The sequence below is a fragment of the Lissotriton helveticus genome, chromosome 2_1 (assembly GCF_964261635.1).
Source record: "Lissotriton helveticus chromosome 2_1, aLisHel1.1, whole genome shotgun sequence".
In the NCBI taxonomy this organism is placed as follows: domain Eukaryota; kingdom Metazoa; phylum Chordata; class Amphibia; order Caudata; family Salamandridae; genus Lissotriton; species Lissotriton helveticus.
The window spans coordinates 1096254319-1096271750 of NC_136059.1; the positions used below are offsets into that span (position 1 = coordinate 1096254319).

A 17432-nucleotide genomic window follows, 5' to 3' on the forward strand; every position below is an offset into this window, starting at 1 on the left:
ATATAAGGAAACATACGGTGTACCGCAGAGAGAACCACATAGATGAGGAAACTGCACCAGCCACGTGCGCCCTTAGATTCCCGCCAGTTTGGCAGCGGTGACGCAAGCAGCTCTTGCTTTAAGAGGAAACCTGTAACAGCGCCAGCGTAAGAGCTGTCAAAGACTTGTCACTATTGGTGTGTTTGAGGTCCGGCGTCCCAGTTGTTCTGAGATTACTTTAATGGCTAATTCTGAATTAAATGCTGAAAGTGAGAAATTAGTCATGCCGAGCCAGCAGTGACCACAGTACAGATGTACAAGTCAAGAGGGCACTTCAGTTCCTACCCTTTTGACTGCCTTGTGTTACAGGCCTAACCCTGCGCGGGGAATGTGCTGTTTATCTGCTGGTGACCCCCAAGTAACCTGTGTGATGCCCGGGCCAGTGATAGCGGTTTAATCTGCCTTCTTCGGGGATTTCAGAACGCGTAATCCTGTATTTCTCCAGGTTAGGAAAACAAAACTGCAAATCCTGTGAGGCTTTGTGAGGCTGCCCTGAAACAAATCAATGGCCTACATTCACACGGGTGACCCCCGGTCGCACTGTAGGTGTGACAACTGGCACCCTTTGCAGCACCGTGAAAGGAGGGGAAGGGGGCCGGGGAGGGGGGGGGGGGGCAGTGCCCCTCTCCCCAATCGACTGCACATAAACCTGACCAACCATTCACGGAAGCTCATGGAAGATACAAATCCCGAACAGCGGAAAAAGCCACACTTTGCAGGTAGAACGTTTTCCTACTGGCTTTAGTTGTCTGAATGAAACCACGCAAAACCACGCAAACTTTTTTCTCCGTTTATTTGCGAGGGATGCATGAAAACATTAGATAAAACTTGGATAAGAGAAGACAGGAGAGCAAGCGAGAAGTAAAAACAAAAAAATCACTTGGGGAAGGAGTGGCGAATGAGAAAGCATAGGACAAGACAGTATTGTGTCCTTATAAATATGTGGACCTGTTACATATATGGCGATAAATTCCTCCCGGCAGGTGGAAGCAGCTACACCATTCACTACTAGTGCATTAGCTGTGAAACAAATTCCTCCTGGCAGGTGGAAGAGCAGCATCATTCACTACTAGTGCATTAGCTGTGAAACGTGGATACTCCTGGCAGTGAAAATCACTTTCAGCTGGAGTCGGTGGATGTCACTGATGGTGGTCATCAAACACAAAAAAGGCGATGGGAGGATGCTTGCAATAAGTCTAACCACTGGCAATTGCTTGGTGTAGTATTACAACCCATCGGCCTTTTTTTCCACCATACCACCTCAGTTTGGAACCAGCATATGCAGATCAGTCTCAACCATACTCTAATTGGAACTGCCAGACCAGCTCCTCCAGAACACATGCAGCCAACACCCATTTCGTCCAGTCATGCTGGGCCTGGTTTGCAATGGAGATCCCTCCTCAAATTAGCCTCTTCCCCTTCCAGTAGGGGCTCCCTGTACTAATTCTGTATTGCAGCACCTCCAGATGATGGCATGCGCTGCTAATTCTTAGAGGAGATTTTAGATGGGCTAGATGTGAATGGTGTAAGCAGGTGACACGTCCGGTCTCCCTTAGACCCACAAAATGAGATAGATCCAGGAAGGCTATATCTTCCCTCGGGGAGAGGGCCACAGATGCACACTTCCTGTGATGGGACACCACATGACATGCCTCTCGCAGCTGGATATATTCTGTTCAGTGCTCCTCTGAAGCACCAAACAGGAATGGTCAGTAGGGTAGAAAAACTGTCTACTCTGGTCAAAAAGTATCATCCATCCAAAGAGGCGGAATGCTTCCGTAATAAGGGTGATGATTTCCATACAATATTGAAGGTAAACAGCAGTTTTTATTTAATCTTCAGCACATCTGTTACCATCCTTTTAGCAGTCCCAATATATTTAGATTATGGTACCCAGGTGATTGGGAAACAGATCACATGCTCAGATCCATTACATGTGGAAGCTGAGATTAAAATTCAAACTTAGATTAGAGCATCAGTTCTTCTAGACCTGCTGTCAAAAATGTACAGACGAACGCTCATGTCGCCATGTTGCGTACAGTTACATTGCATGGAAGAGGTGGAGCATTTTCAAAGGTTCTTAATATGAAGACCCATTGCACAAATAAGCAAGCCCAATTTTTTAAAAGAGGCCATTCGGAGCAGACAGACCACAGATACACCATCTGGAATATGCCTAATTGCTCATGAGAGAAATGATCCCCAGCCATTGCAAAAGAGGGGAAATCCTTTTTACTTAAAAGTGGAAACTTTTCAGGGTAGCATTTTTCAAACTGTTTACATCATCAAAAAGAAAAAAGTGCAATGTGGATTTGCAAACCCCAACTTGCCTGGAATCAAGACTGGATAAAGCAAGCAGAGACATGAAGATATTGTTTCCACCTCTCTGAGACAGGAAATACAGCTCATCAGCCAGAGGCATTGTCATTCTACACGCAGAACTATCTGGATGGCCACTGGAATTAATTTACAGTTACATACCAAATTATGTGGAAGGATTAGCTAATTTATGCAGCAATGAAACACAGATTATGTGGCTGCTCTTTTTAATAAAACAACTCTGTACAGCAAAATAATACATAACTTATATACTAAGTACTGTTTCCCTACGAGGTACGTAATTGGTGCCTGGATCCTCTATCAATTCATAATACTGGGAACAGAGCAACTTTTCTCTACGAATCCAAGAATAGCTACAGCCAATCCCCACACATCCAATGTTTGAGGGTCCACCACCAACAAAACATTACCACGCATCCATTACCACACATCCAATCTGTTAGCAAAAGAAAACGTGTATAATTATACTTTAACTTGATTGTAGCAAAAAAGACTCATCTCTCAAGTTGATGTGATAGAATTAGATGGACTGAGAAAGTCACTCTTTCTGCTATATTCATGGTAATGTACCAAAAATGCCTGTGTTGACTTCCTATTTTTTGCACCAGGCCCGTAAAAATAACTCACTCCCACTTCTACTGACAATGAAGAATGTGCGGGTGTGTGGGAGCCTCAAGAAAATGATATGATTTTCGTGGTGGACATTTGACCACATAGTGAGCAATCCCATTATCAGAGGTAGGCAATAAATGTTTACTCTGGTATAAAAGGTTACAAGAAGAACAAATGAGAGTGGAACAACCAAGGATCCTTTATACTTGCATTTCAATTGTGATTTACTCGAGTTGGTGCTGTCGAAATGCCATATGTCAATACAAGTCAACACATACTTGAACATCTACAACTTGTGGAGATTTCCATGTATACTCCAGAGGATGGAATGAATGAGGATCCATGAAAAGGAGTACCTGCACGATGCACTCATTTTTGACTCTTCAACAAAATATGTTTTAATCGAGTTCTTATTGGTTACGTTGATTAAGATACAGTGTCTCAGTGAAATCTTTAACTGGGCACAGGCATTCTTAAAATTATGCCACAAATATACATTTGCAGATGCCACATTGGTGAGGATTAATGAATTTCAATAAATTGTCTGATCTGTATCCCTGGTTAAATGTGGGAATAGCCATGACAAAAATATGGTCTTTTATAAATATTGTGGCTTTAATATCATTTACAAAAACATCTCTTCATTGGGTTTAGATTTCTATTATTAATTCTACGGAGGTGATATTTTTCTAAACTATATTTAGGACACTATACTTTTGTCAGATCTTATTTAGGCCGCATTATTCTGGTACATACCGTATACGCCTCATTATTAACCTATACCAACTAAATAGTGCTATGGCTGGAATTCTTGAACTCATAAAGTTTCTATTTCAACCAAACTTGACCTACTTACCTATCCTGATAATATTACACCCACTATGGCAGTTGAACTAACGAAAGGTCTTCAGAACAATAAGCTATGACTACCTCTTCATTTGGCAGGAATTTTTTCCATACATTTTTTGGACAACGGATAAAGCACAGCAGAGCTGATTCTCAAGAGCCTAAGTAAGTTAAAGTTTTACTCCTCTCAGAGAAATGGAGTACAGATTTGATTAGACAGTGTAAATACTCTGATGGTCTATATCTCATATTTTTCACACTTGTCCCATTGAGTTGCTGCCTGCTGTTTACATTTTCCAACTGTCCACTTTACAAAGACTTGAAAAAGTGTATTTTGCCTGGTTTCGTGGCGCATATTTCCAAAGAAAAGGTTGAGGCATGACCACATAGATCTGACACATTAAAGTTTGACTGCTGTGATCTTGAACATGAGCCATCCTGTTAGTTAGCTTCACACACAGCCCTGCCATGTGGTGGATTCGAATGAATATGTGCCTGTGTTTACAAATAATTGCCAGGGCAGAGCATTAGCAAAGACTGCCACAAATTAAGCTCTGTAGCAGTGCAACCATTGAGGGTATGCCCCGCTGTTCATGTGTGAGGCAGGCGCAATGCCTCTAGTAATTTCAATGAACTCGCCCACAGTGGCTGGGCATACCAGAGCCCCCAAACACCAACCTGTGCTGTACCATGCATGGATAAGGGAGAGCACAGGTGGGAGAGGGATACAGGAACAAGGTCAGCACATATACTTGGACTTGTGGCAAAGGATTCTAAATAGAAACAGGTCTAAAAAAAGACAGGGTGAGGGGCCAGAAAAGCACATCCTAAGGAGAAGGTCGAAGAGGAACATAATTGGTGGAGGTAACCATGTCTTTGGAGGAGGAGATTCAATTTTTTTGAAAAATGTGATGAGCCACAGAGTTTAAACTACGCATGTGAAGTTAAGATAAAGGCTGTGTTAAGAAGTTACTGTTAACAAACACAGTGGCGAAGCTGCTGGTGAATGTGCAGTTTACTGTGAACAGGTAAATATGGGACCAGAATGAAAAAATCTGCAGCTTGTGCAGAATCTTAGTAAAATGTTTTCTGAAGCCCATTTCACAGCACTTAGTGGCATGGGGTAACTCAAGATTGTTTCATAAACCTGCCAATGAAGCCAAGACAATTAGTTTGAGCTCAGACAAAAAAGCATCAATAGATGCTAGATTGACCTTCACTGCTGAAATGGGCAGTGTCACAATATCCAAGTACCATCAACCTAGACGCAGCTTTACCTACACATTACCAGTTTTTGTTTTATTCTAGTTCTTTTCTCTGGGGTTCACATGTTTCTAAAAGCCCCCAATTCTGTTACAGTATGGAACTGAGGTACATGAACATATGAACATTTGCCAAAAGAATCATGCATCCCTTTAAGCCAGTGATGCTCCTCTGAAGTCTATCATGCGAATGGTGTTGCACATACCACAGGAAAATATAAAGCAAGTAGAATAGAATCAAAGTTCTCTTGCCACAAGCTTTCACTGTACATTTCACCACGTATTAGGCCTTCTCACACCCCTCAGTTTGACAGAAGCCATCTCAAGTAGCTCTCATAGACTACAGCCTTCCCACGAGTTATCTGAGACTCTTCTCACTGAAGGCTGTTGGTGGAAGAGTGGACATGGTTCAGACCTCTTGTATAAGAAGCTAGTGAAGAGTGAGTGGGTGTTTTGGAAATGGGTGAGAACTGAGAAGCGACAGCAGATGGGCCGACAAACCGATTCAGTCATCTAATCCTGCCGGCATGTGTTACTCTTTTTTTCTGCATTCTGTGGCACGTACAAGAGTCGTATGTTGTGTCGAGTAACTAACAATGTTCCAATACAAGGAAAACTTTGCAAAACCAGGCATCATGAAGCAGTATTCAATACATGAGTCTTCTGTCTGTTACATTGAACTGCTCAGAAATTAATGACCACGAAAACATCTACATTTATTGTACGTAAATACAGGTTTATTGTTAGTGCTGAATAAGTTGAAGGCGTATATATCTTAGAGATCGGGTATCTATGAGGGTCATAGATGTTAGTCATATCATCACTCTGTTTTGAGTATTTGTCAATTTGTTCAGTGGCTGAGTGTTTATAGTCTAGGGCATGATGGGAAACTAGATGTTCCAGTCTGAAGCCTATTAGTGTAACAGGGATCAATACTTCTTTACAATACCTTACCAATAATACCTATAAAGCTATTTTAGCCACTACATTTTTCCCACCGTAGTATGAATATACTTGGCTATCCTTTAACCTTGCCGAATGTCTCTGCACCATCTAAACATGGTATAGACTGGATTTTCTCTGTCAATGTCCTTTCTGTTTGGATGGGTTTGGCGGAGATTGGCCTTCGAAAACGATTCATGTGACCAGTTGATGGTCACTGTGGCTAACATATGAATTACGGCTGCTTTTCCATCACTGGGACAAAAGAGATACGGTTAATTGCTTGTTGGCGGGTGTGAGAAGCTGGACTGGTGGTCAATCTAAACTGTTACAAATCACCCAGCGCAGCTGAATGCCCCTACAACCGTGTGACAGGGAGAAAGGTTCGATTTGCAAGAGGAGAAGTGATGGTGGTGGTGGTGAGAGAGGAGCAGAAGAAAGGGGAATTATGCCGGAACAGCAAAAGAGACGCACACTAATGGAAAACTCAATGGTTGTTTTTTTAAATAAATGCGAGATGTATAGGGTACAAGACTCTAGGGAAATATATTCCTGGTAGAGGTTGCAACTTTCTGGGACAAATAGGAAAGGCTCTAGTCAAATGTGAAGCCCACTACGCTGCGGCAAGTGCAGCAGTTCAGTCCCCTGCAGTTTATGGGGATTTGCAATTTGTGACCAGGTTAGTGTAGGGAAGTGAGATCAGAAGCACAGTCATGAAAACAAGTTTGTGTAAAAGGTTATTATGGAGACCAAGGTGAGCCAATGAAGCCTTTCCACGACTGATGAGAGGTGAGCATGTGCTGCAGTCAGAAATCTGTACATGTTTCAAGGACTGACCGTGTTTGCACTGAGGAGCAGCTTCTCTTTAAAGTTTCAATACAGATTCTTAGAGGATTTGGGAAATTGTATAGACCACCCAGAATTTTAAATAGGGATAAGACAACAGCTGTGTATACAAAATTAGTCAGAAAGGGCTCTACAGCGGCCTATCTGTAGGACTACAGCACAGTGGACACATTTATATTCAGTTTATTGGGGATCATCCATGTAACTTGACACTACACCCCTTCTGGTGAGAAGTCTCCTCGTGTCGAATGGTGGCATTTATCAAAATGGCGCATCTTCCAGTCGGGGGCGTTTTCCTTTCTTTTAGGTATTATCTTCTATATATCCATGCAGCTAAATCCTTGCCAACAGGCAAATGGGCCCACTTTATTAACACAGCCTTCTCTGGTTGCACATGACAAAATGGAGTATGGACATTCGTGTGATTTATGTAACAATTCTTAGCTATTCCGAGCTATTACTTGCAAAGTGTTTGCAACTGGATCTGCAACTGAGCCAGCTCAATCCAAATATAACACAGTTAACTGTTTTCAACATTGCTTCCACAGGCCCCACAAAGTCACATTCAGTTATGAAATAGTACATCACTTTTATTTAATAGAAGTTCATGTGTAATGGTTACTCTGGTGTTGTCATTAAAAGAATACACAGGGGTCCACGGACGTCCAACTTTCTGGGAATTTACAGAACTTGGACATTTCTTTTGTTGTGTCAAAGTTGTGAAGGGTGCTGCCATTTTTAAACTTAAACTATGAGTGGCCATATTGTCAATGTTCTGCATTTGCCTGGCAAGGGTGATAAAGGCAGTGGCATTATGCTTTGCTTTGGCACCGAACACTGCTGTAATAGGGTAGACCCTTACGTCACGGCGCTACAATACCTGCTGCACTGCTGATAGCAACACCCCTGGTTCTCTGCTGGTCTGGGGTCTAGCACACCCCGTCACTTTGTCTCATGGCAGCATTAGCTGCAGCAATCATGACAGTAGTGTGTGCGAAAAAACCAACTTGCAGTTTTATGTGGCGCAAACTTGGCCCAAAGGCATCTCAGCGCTTTAAATGAGCGCCAAATTACATTACACAAGGTCAGATTTTTTTTGTTTAGTGTTTATTGTTTTAGGCTGCTCCAGCAATATAGAGGACGTTCTGACGTAGCACGATTCTCAATATAAAAGTGCTGATCCAGCCACAGAAATGTGCTACGTCACAACGCCTCCCAATTGGTGGAGCAGCCTGTCAGTCATTGAGCCCTGCATCAATAGGTTCCGGAAGCACAGCGACAAGTTAGCAGTCACGCGATGGTCCAAGTGGAATGTACAGCTCCATGGCAGCCTGGGAAAGGGCAGATCGCATGGACCTTACTGTGTTAACTGCCGTCAATACTGTTTTCATCAGGCACTTATTGCATCACTTTGCTCTGGAGAGACCTGTAAACTCGAGTAAGTTTCTCAGTCACTGGGGAAATGTCATATATTTATATATGCGCAGTGCTCTTCTGAGGCCCTGCTTTCAGAGCAGCGCATCAACTCCAGAATCTGAAGTCTTCCCAACTCCCAGCATTTTCCCTAACAAACATTCTGATGCCCTGACGTCGTCCTGCGTCAACAAGTGTTATTTGTACACAGTACGAGGGCACATGAGTGAATTAGAGGAGCATTGTTGACTAACTGAGATAATGGAACTGGCAAAGACCTTCATTTTCAAAAACGGTTACAGACAACCAGTAAGCGCACCCGCTCAACCGCACTCTCAGGTGACAAACTGTGACCCCACAAAAAGAAAGGTTAAGATGCAAGTCTGGGTGGCCAAGAGTGCATATAGTATGAACCTAGCCAGATTGTAAAGGCTCTGTATTTTCAATGTGGTGGTTTCAGATTTCTGTTCGTCTGTTCGGGGGTGACCTGCATATGCCAAATAGGGCCAGGTCCGCACCAATACCTTTTGACTGTATAAATTAGCTTTATTTATACCCATTGTATTAATTTATCCTGTATGGCTATCCTGAAAATCTGGAATGGATCTGGCCCTCTTGGATTTATTTTGGACACCACTGATCTACCCTCCCTCTCTTATTAACACGCGGCAGAGAAGTTTGTAAGCCGCTACTTTTGTGGAATGCGACCTTTAAATGGAAAGGTTTGCTTGAATTAAGGACAGCAAGGTATAGTGAGCAGCCCTAAATCCCAATGATTAAGAAGAGAAAATACCGTGGTTCATGCACAGACACTAGGGGCACTCTTTAGCCCCCTCTGTATCCTCAAACTGCCACCTTAAAATGCCTACACGGAGAGAACACACATGTGGAAAGGTCCAGATAAGTCTAATACTCTTCGTTTGACCAGGGGCATCTGGAAACTGGAATGGCATGTGAGCAAAAAAACGATGGATTTAGGCCCAGATCTCTGTACTAGGGTGAATGTGTGACATTGTCCTGCATTCTGTCCATCAACTGTCGTTTTTAGGTCGAGCTGGCGTTGGAGCGCGAAGCGCTCCAGCCAGCTCGACTATAGTCACCTTCCTCCCTGCCAAGGGAGTGAGAGCTGTGAACGAGCAGCTCCAGACCTGTGCACGAGCCGACTCAGGTCCGTGAACGCGCGGGAACGTCAACGTGCACGTTCACACGCGTCACGCTCCTGTCCTCCCGCGTCTCTGCCGAGGCGCGCTCCAGGCCGACTTGCGGTGTGCGTCACAGCGTGTTCCAGCGGCCGGAGGTAGGTAAGTGAGGGCCGGGGGGGATTTGTTTGCTTGTTTAGGAGACTTACTGTTCTGTTGTGCAGGCCTCGACTTCCCCCAGTGTTTGCACATTATGGCTTGTGCAACCCTCACTTGTATTCACAGTTGCCGATGTTACAGATGGCATGTTAGTTTATATAAGGTGGGCTCTTTAAACTCGGATGTTCCTCTGTTCATGCTGTTTGACCCGCTGAGGTAGACTACATGCAGGGCAACATTACCCTTCAACAGTTTGGCACCGGTTTGTGAAATTACGTCTGCCCTCACCAAGAATGCTATTGGTATAATTTGGCTAATAGCACCTTCATGATTCAGTGCTACAAGGCTCAAAGCGAACAGGTACAGTAATTAATATTTCATGGCTTCCCCTTTCTTTTCGGAACTGTCTGAGAAAAATTTGACTTTAAAGTCACTTTTTAGCGATTGAAAAAAGCAACATTTGGCCTCAATTTCGTTTTCTTTTTAATTGGGTGAACAAACCCGGGCAACCACACTTTATGCTATCAGACTCTTGTATAGCATGCAAGAGGCACTATGACTGTATGGACTGATAACAAGCAAACCTGTGTGATCATTAGACAGATGGTTGGTTGTAGGAGTGTGACCAATGCGTGAGCGGTTGGTGAAATGTGTTAGGTCCTAAGTGGGCTGGTTCTGTCCTGGTGGTCGTGGCACTGCTCGTGTGTTTGTTGCTGTGCAGTGGGCACGTGGGAAAGCTCGGGTGCGCATTATGGTCTTTAGCTTGGGTGTGCCCAGGCTTTCTGGCTGCAGTGACTTATGCAAAATGGAATATAGCGCTGCAGCCGTTTGTTGCCGGTTTTCCATTGACCCTGGAGCAGGGCTTTGAGAGGGATGAACAAATTGGGGGGGGTCTCTCATGGGGCGTGGGTGATGTAATTAAGGGTGTGGCTTAAAACTTAAGCTAAAAATCTGAATTTAGCACAGTTTGCCACCCTGGCATTTTGCTGGGACTATTGGCTTTGTCAATGGTTGTAAGTTGCCTAACAGAAATAAGCAACAGCTATGGCTTCATAGTATATAATATTGAAAATGCTTTTTTCTTGCGGGCGGGGTTGTGGGGTAAGGCTAAAGCTGCCGACTTCCATCTGAGAGAGCAGGTTCGAGCCTGACGTTGGCTCAACAGCCTGTGATTCAAAAAATGAACAGATCATTGTGTATTGTAACTGGTGCTTATTTAAAACGCACCAATATCTTCGGCTGAGTTAACGCTGTATAAAAGTTTTTAAAAGTGTCTCTTTTTAAAGTTACATAAAAAGCAACAAAGGGTGGGACTACTGCAGGTAATTTTTTTTTTCTGCCCTGAGGGTAGGGTCAAAAAAATGGAGAGCCCGATAGGGACCCGTCTCAGCACCTACCTTTAAAAACTGCCGGTGCTGAGCCCCGGCAGGACCTGGCTATCTTAAAGTCCTGGCCAGAATTATCAGGAACGCTGTGTTTGATCAATTAAACAGGCATGTTGTAAAACTGATTCTTCCGCTTCCTGTTGGATGAAACTCTGAAGTAGAACAAAATCTTTTATTATTAATTTCAAATAAACACGCTCACTCGATCCTTCGTAGTTTGAGAGAACTTCTCCGGTGTCTTTTCCCTTAAAGCCCACCCTGTGGCAGGTTTACTGCTGACTCCTATGCACAGCCTTGTTTGGCTGCACCATACGCTGTCTGACTAATGAACTGGCTTTTTAATTCGAGCCTAGAGTCAGCCTAGCTCTAGCTAAACACTTATAAGTTCCCAAAGGCGAGACCTATTGGCTATGCCAATGCTTGTTGCATTTGTCACCCCGAGTGGGACGGGTATGCTCAGACGTGAGTCCCGTGTTCTCCATGCCACTGGAATCAAGCTATCCTGGCTGATGAGGGCTGAAAGCCCGAAACCAGTCCTAGGATGCTTGTTTCCAGTCCAGGGCGGACCTGGCTTGGCAGTTCGGGCTGGACTGTTCCCATGGGGCACAGGTTCAAGACTGATTTGCATATGGCTGGGTTCAAACTGGAATGGCATGGTGAGCAAAACAACTATGGATTTAGGCCCAGATCTCTGTACTTGGCTGAATGTATGACATTGTTTTGCATTCTGTCCATCAACTGTTGTTTTTGCACTGAACTCGGCAGGGCAGTCAGACCTGGGGTTGATTCCGGACGAGCAGTGTGGAATGCCAGGAGGTGGAAAAACTCAGGGAGGGTGGGGAGATGTCGGCTGGGGAGTAACACAGAAAAGGGAATTAAGTAAGGAAGGGACACTGTGTAGTAGGTCGGAGAGGGACGAAGACACAGACAGGTTGACCCGCAGAGGTGGGGCATCGGGATGGGAAGGACTTTGAAAAGAGGAGCGGTGTGTTGCTAAGTAAAAGTTATCTGGGGTATCTTGCATGTCCTCTAAAATAAGAACTCCCCGTTTCCAGAACATTTAGGAGAAAAGTCTTGCAAAAAACTGCAATTAACTCATCTAAATCTGCAAGAATGTGACCTCTCAGCAACCTTAAACTAGCACTGTCCAAGCCAATAGGTCTGCTTTCCTTTTATTTTTTAATAGAAACATATTAAAAAAAACACATAAAAATATGCTGCCCCAACAAGTGGCCATTGTGTTTGTAAAGAAAATATTACATTTAAAGAAAAAACACTTTTTAGTTTTAATGCAGATCGTAGGAAATTATGACTCTCAGTGTTCAAATAAAGTTACTTATGCTATTATTCACCTTGAATTACAGTAATTTGAATATATAGTTAAAAAATACAAGGATGACTAAAAATCTACGGTAAAGAAAAGGAAAGCAAAAAGCATTGCTAAAGTAAATTTTGGCCTGTTAGTCCTGGCACTCAAGTACACTTCTTTTTAGGTGGATGTGCACATGTGGAAATGCATTCACTCACAGTGCAAGAAAGCCAGTGACTTAAGTGAACTGACCCAGTGCCCCAAGCTGTATGCTGTAATGTCTTCTGGCAAACTGCTGCCTATTTAACCTAGAGATTGGTGTTTACTGTTATTTTAAATGATTTGAAAGTAGCAGATGTATCTAATGTGAACCGAATGGCAATCTTGCTGGGGCACATGAACTCTTAAATGTTTTGTAACACAAAACGATTTCAATATTACTAAATAAACTTTGCAAATATTTCAAAATGTATCAGTAGCAAGGAAAGTACAAACAAGGAACATTGTTTTTTCTAAATCTGGCATGTGATGGAAATAAAGATTTTAATGCGATCAAAACAAACCAATGTGCCTACCTGTGCAATGGACAAATGATAGCTATGCACAGAAATGCAATTCCCACACATTATTGTTTGGGCAGCATTTACTTTTAGCGGTAAAAAGGCATTCCTGATGCAAATTAAGTGGTCGTTTGAATGCAAAATGTGCTCTCTGTAAATGGCCATAGCCTTCTATACCAAGCTTTTGATATTTACTTGACTCAATGTGCTGCAAAATGCACCACTCAATACACACTACTCACACACCATTTTCCTGCTAAATGGTACTGTCTCGTTTGCTGCATTTCTTCTTTCTGTAATGCTTTGATTTTCCACAACCTCTAATACTTATTTGACATAAAACTGATGACAAACCTCCCAATCTGAAAATTGCTCAGCACCATTGGCAATGAGAAAAGAGGGCAGACCAAAACTGCGTATATGTTTTTGTGCATCTATATTTTATTTATGATTTTTAGTTAGTATGACATGAGGCTTGTTAAACAGCTAACACTGTCTCAAGGTCAGACCTAAAGGTTAAGGGCTTGCTTCTCTATTCTGGCTCCCTGTGCAGTTTCAATCCAAACCTATAAGTTTGCTTTTCCACCCTTCCATTTGAGTCGGTCTGCAGCATGACTGGTTAAGGTGTTAACTGCTATTTTATGCAACCTATCACTTTACAACTATCTACTATCTACTCTACTCACTATTTTAAATCCACAGGTTGCACTTAATCTTGACTTTTTTCTAGTGCGCTAAAGGCTTTGCTGAAATTCAATCAGACGACAGCTATAGCTCTCTTTGATTCGTATTTGTCTTTACGTCTTTTATCCACTCCCCTCTCTATTTCTCTGCTTCTTGTCTACTTTGTTTCCAGTCGCCTGCTCTCCATTTGCTTCACTCAATGAGACATATCTCAAAGACAGGGTCAGCCATTTCTAAATCACAGACATGCAATTCATCCTATATGTTAATACAAGTATAAATCCATATCACTGAATTTCAAAGCATGTTTTTGGAAACTTTCTTTAAGAATGCTGAATTGCATTTATATTTATATTTTCTGGATTTGGCATGTCTCCCCAGCACTAGCATGAACAGAACCAAGTTAAACAGGCCACATTTAAATTAGTCACACTTTTAACTGCTTCCAAAAGCTTCCCAGAGAGGTGCAAAGTATTACCCTGAGGGGCAGCGTATTTCACATTTGGGCCCCAAGAACTTAAAAGCACACCTCCTTGTCTGAACAACTTAACATGAGGAGTTGCAGCAAGGCTCAATGAGCCTGAGTGCAGACAGCATTTAGCAAAATACAGAGACACTAGTCTTTTGAGATATGGGGCCGGGCTGGGTCATAGCTTTATTCATGAAGCGAGTTGCTTTAAACTTAACGCCTTAATGATGGTTAGCCAGCGCAAATCCACAGATAGGTAGATACCAAAGCGTGCAGAGGGACATGACAAAGAAGTCAAGCAGCTGCATGCTGAACAGTCTTTAGCCTCTTCAGCAGAAACTTCCAGTCTCCCAAGTAAAGCGAATTGACATAATCAAGGTGGGAGATAATAAGAGTTTGAGCACCCATTCTTTGAGTTGAGACTGGAAGGAACCAAAAAATCTTTCTCAAGCCTTTGAGGATACCAAAGCAGCTAGAGGGTACCTTATTGATCTGGTGATCCGTCGCCAGCTTGCTGTCTAACCAGATTTCCAAATCTTTGGCCACCTGTTTCGAAGTAGGAGGTGGCCCTAGTTCTTCTGGCCACTATTGTGGACCCCAAAGGTTTGGCTGATTATTCACAACCAAAACTTCCCTTTTATTGGTGTTTAGTTGTCAATGGTTGTCTTTCATCCTTCGAGCTACAGCATATCTAGGCATGGACTGAGGTTAAAACATTTGTTACCCTCTGAAGTAGACAAGGAGATCACAATTTACATTTTATTCGCATATGAGAACAGTGTAAGGCCAAAGTCCTCCACTGTGTCTGCCACAGGGGGGACGTAAATGCTAAAAAGTGTGGGACTCAAGGAAGATCCCTGTGGAACCCCCTAATGGCATTTAGCGAACAGATTTCAATGTAACCTGAAAGGGACGTCCTTGAGAAAAAGAATGGGACCACTGTAGAGCCAAATCCTGAATTCTGCTTTCTACAAGCCTTTGAAGAAGTACAAAATGAGAAACGGTATCAAAAGCCACACTCAAAACTAAGAGCTTCAAAGCAGTAATCCCTTCAGCATCAAGAGTTGCTCTGAGATGCTCAGTGACCCCTAAAATGGCAAATTCAGTGCTGTGAGCAGGGCAAAGGCCCAATGAGAGTCATGAAGAAGATTACAGGATATAAATGGGAAGAAATTTGCACATAAATGTGTTTTTCAAGTAACTTTGCTAGCGCCAGCAATAGCTCGATCGAGCAGATGTCTTCAATCTTCATTGTATCCAGTGACGATTTATTAAGTAAATGCATAACCATGGTATGTGTCTATACAGCAGGAATAGTGGCCTGTGTGAGGGACATATTCATGCGATCACCCCATACTGGGGAAAAGATTTCACTGCCCTTTTTAAAAATCCACAACAGCGCAGTATTAGACTGTGATCCAGACTTAATGGATGTCAAAAGAGACTCGAAGCTCAGTGTACTGAGGAAATTTAAGGACAACAATGTGGATTCCAGCCCCTTGCTACCAACAAGGCAGGGCACTTCCTTCACTGCAGTGTCAAAGGAGGCATGGATGGCAGCTACCTTTTAAAAAAAGAAGTCAGCAAGTTCATTACAGCTTCCTTAAGTAAAGGACAGTTATGGTGCCATACAGGTCGGATCCATCAATAAACTGACTATAAGAAACAGTACCTTTGAAAAAGTTGTTTCTGCTGCTACTTTGTCATCATAAAAAGCTGTGAGAGCCATGACACGCATTACGGTACAATTGTAAAGCTTCCTGATACTTTACTTTATCAGAGAAATTATACTATTTCAGCCATGTGCACTCCAAGCGCTTACAGCTTTCCTTTTGAACTAGAAGCTCCTGATTAAACCAGGAGGCTGATAAGCGAGCCTTGCCTTTAGGAAACACAGCATTTGGTGCAAGAACATTTAGTGTGGACTCCATCCGGGGAAAATACGTACTAGCTTGTCGCGCCGGTCGCCAACCACCTCCTTTCCTCCATATAGAAACAAGAAAGCAAGCACCCAGGCTCCCAGCCAATCACAACGCTGCAATGCAGGATAGTGATTGGTCTGAGCGCCATGGTTAGGCGCTCAGATGGGGAATGGGAACCTAGGCTTGTTCTCCACTCAGGCTGTAATGCAGCCTGGGTAGAGAACAAGCAGAGTGCATGTAAGTTTGGCCGGCCCGAGACGGCCACACCTAAATGCACACTTAAGGTGCAGCCACTACTCCTCCCTGTGACCCGGGGAAGCCTATCCCCGCCCTGCCGCTTCAACTGCAAGGTCAATGTAAAAAATAAAACGATAATACCGGAGTGTTACTTTCATTTTAGTTTTTGTATTTAGCTTGCAGTTGAAGCAGTGGGGGCGACGCTCCTCCGCCTTAGTGGAGGAGCCGCCGCTGCTCTCTGCCTCTCTGCCTCTCGCTCATTCTTTTTCTTTCACAAAAGTATATTCAATGTATGAATACGTGCGGCCAGATATTACTCACGGAGGAGAGGTATACACATTGGGCGTCACACAACGCTAGTGTAGATTCTTATGGGTTCACAAATACACTTACAAATAAAAGAAAGCGCTATTTGGTTTGCAGGCTTTTATGTTTCACCCCGTTATTTTATTTGATCAATTTTCGACTAAAATAAACAGTATAACTCCATCAACTCCATCTTTTCTTTCAAAAGGCTGATATGTGATACGTCAAAGCTATTAGTCACTTTGCTCTCTGTCCTCCATGTGCAGGCTAATATAGTTCACTTCTCTCTCAGTTAGAATACCATAAGTATAGCAATGCTTTAGAATTAGCACTGCATTTGTAATATTGAAATGCATACATTCCCGTTTTCCTCTTAAATTTTTCATGAAATATTTTGTTTCACATTTTAAGACCCACTTTGCCGCAGCATTAATGGTGTACCAATAATAAACTCGTAGCCTTCCAAGCTTTGGTAATATCATCACCCTGTCAACACCCACACAAACACTATATTTAAGAAAACCACAGAGGAAGGTGAGCTGAAACTATTTTATGAAAGGGATCATATTAAGAAGGTGCAATTTCCAGGTTGGTGATTCATCTTCTGTACTACATGTACTACATCATTCTTTATTCAGTCAGGCGATGTAACATATTTAAATGAATCTGTTTGTGTGCATGTACTATATTTACAGTAAATTCACTATTCGCATTAATCCATTTAATTGTATTTCCTATTCTGCTTTCTAATTGTATTTTACCTTGTTGAAAAGCAAGCAACGGACATCAAGAAAAGACTGCTAATTGCTTTCAAGTAAAGGACATAGAGAAAATACGTAATCAGCCTTTCATCTTTTCTTAGTGGTAAATTAAAACCACATTCGCCACTCAATCATTTGAAGAAGGTTCTTGTTTTCACTCAGTCAGACATTTACTAGACCGCTGTTTGCTAACTTTCAAAC

General features: G+C 42.8%; 1 protein-coding gene across 4 annotated transcripts in view; it reads right to left on the reverse strand.

Moving 5' to 3' along the window:
- The window catches only part of NFIB (nuclear factor I B), a 353009-nt gene that overhangs the window by 142248 nt on the left and 193329 nt on the right, over positions 1-17432 (reverse strand). The gene's annotated exons all lie outside the window — the stretch shown is intronic.